The sequence below is a fragment of the Nematolebias whitei genome, chromosome 14, assembly GCF_014905685.2.
Source record: "Nematolebias whitei isolate Nwh7 chromosome 14, NemWhi1, whole genome shotgun sequence".
NCBI classification, from domain to species: domain Eukaryota; kingdom Metazoa; phylum Chordata; class Actinopteri; order Cyprinodontiformes; family Rivulidae; genus Nematolebias; species Nematolebias whitei.
Genome location: NC_056511.1, coordinates 32172303 through 32174905, shown reverse-complemented (window position 1 = coordinate 32174905; position 2603 = coordinate 32172303).

Genomic DNA, 2603 nt, shown 5'->3' with positions numbered 1-2603 from the left:
TTATCCAAAAATGATGAAAAAAACTTGTTCATGCATTTGTCACGTCTAGACTGGACTATTGCAATGGTTTGTTATCTGGGTGTCCAAATACTTCTTTAAAAAGTCTTCAGTTGATCCAAAATGCTGCTACCAGAGTCTTAACTGGAGTTAGTGGGAGAGATCATATCTCTCCAGTTTTAGCTTCTCTCCACTGGCTCCCTGTCAAGTCCAGAATTGAATTCAAAATATTACTTCTAACCTACAAAGCTCTCAACAACCTAGCTCCATCTTATATTCAAGATCGTATTGTTCCATATTTTCCTAACAGAGCTCTTCGTTCTCAGAATGCAGGCTTACTTGTGGTTCCTAGAGTTTCCAAAGCAGAATGGGATGAAGATATTTCAGTTATCAGGCTCCTCTCTTGTGGAACCAACTTTCAGTTTCTGTCCGTGAGGCTGACACATTGTCCGGTTTTAAAACTGGGCTTAAGACTTTCCTTTTTGATAAATCCTAGAGTTAGGGTTGGCTTGTTATGCTGCCATAGGCTTAGACTACTGGAGGACAAATTGACCTCATTTATTTAAATGATTTGCTAAAATTGAACAGTTTTCATGTGATAATCTTAACGTGATTCTCAACCTGCAATTGTGTATCCGTTCCTCCTTCCTGTTCCTCTCTAACCCAGCCGGTTGAAACAGATGGCCGCTTGTCCTGAGCCTGGTTCTGCTAAAGGTTTCTTCCTCATGAGGGAGTGTTTCCTTTCCACTGTCGCCTTCATGCTTTTTTCGACAAGCGTTTGCGATGAATTTAGACTCAAAGCAGTCTGCTCCTTCGATAAATAACGTTATTAACTTACTTTTAATGTATATCAATGTTTCTGTAAAGTGCCCTGGGATGACTTCCATTGTGACTTGGCATTATATAAATAAACTGAATCGAACTGAATTGAATTAAAGCAGCATAAATAAATAATTATGAAAAAGAAAGCCAAGAAAGTTTTGGCAAAAATAGATTTTATTATTTTTTGGGGGGTTATTTCTTCTAACTTGTCTGAATAGTATATTTCTTTTGCATAAATTTGTATTAGCAGTTTACAAAAAATAAAAAAATAAAATAAAAATAAACTGAAGGGGTGATCTTCCATAACTTGCCGTCATTATAGTTATTCTTAGGTTTCGATTAAATGGCTTAAAAACCCTAACAGAAATTCCAGTCTAGCTATTTGCTAGGATGAGCAAGATCAAGCCTAAAGTGGATTGCGCCCACCTTAAAACATATCTATTCCAAAACAATTCACTTTGTTCTAATTATTAATGTTTTAAAATATTTAAATTGTCAGTTTTGCATTACACTGTTATTTATATAGATCTGTGTGAGTGTGTGTGTGTGTGTGTGTGTGTGTGGAGTGGGGGGGGTGGACAAAATTTTAACAACATTTAGCTGTAGTACTTCCAGTTCAGCATAGAGCACTTCAAGCAACCATATCAAAACATATTTGCAACAATAGCTTTGAAATGTGAAACCGACAGAGGGTTAAAGATTTACAAAATAACATTTGTATGATGAATATTAATACTATGAGTTTTTTTAAATTTATTTATTTTATTTTAGTTATTTTATGAAAATAACTATTCACTTTCATCTTGACACCACTTGAACTTGTGTGTTTGTTAGGTCAGAAATTCATTATTTTTCGTCAAACTGAGGTCAATTGAAAGGTTATAATGTCATGATAAGATAAAAATTGTTCCTAATATTTAAAAAACATGATTTAAAAATTTTGAATAATTTATTCAAGATTTTAAAGAAAAAAATATTGCAGGAGCTAAATGATAACACTTCACATAATTCCACCATCTAAATACACTTCGATTATTGGGATGCAATTGCCCATCTTGAAAGTATCAGACACCCATGTTCCTATAAGTTATATTCAAAGATCAAGCAGATAACCTCAGACTGGTTATCAACCCCACTGGCCAGCAGGACCAAAGGTATTTCCTCCTCAGGAAATGAACGCACTCTTTCCCTCTTGTAAGCCGGTTAATACACACTCACCCATAGTCACCAGTCAACACTATGGCTCACTTAGTGTATAGCTTTGTGATATAAAGATTTCAGTGTAGTCAATAATTGTCTTTTTGCTTCTCTCACAATATCTCAGCAAACACTGTCAGATCTGACACCGGATATATAACGCTTACATACATACACACACACAAAATGTCACATCACATTTAATTGAATCTTGCAGATATGAAGCATCCCTCTTAAAATAATTAGATTCCGAAACGTACAACATCCCATTACAATGAGGGTGTTAAGACTAACCCTTTAGGAGCTCAGAATATCAAATGAAGAGCAAGGGAAGCATACTTGTTTGCCTTAGGTCCTCAACTTTGTTGTCTGTTGAAAGCAGTGCAGCTATTCAGCATTTTTAAGGACTCTTTTTATTCTAATGACCCTTAATTAGTTTAACTCATAGTGCTTATATCCAACCTAAATGTCCTGTACTCCATAATTATTTTGTTGATACTATACATACATACACACAAACACACACACACACACACACACACACACATATATATATATATATATATATATATATATATATATATATA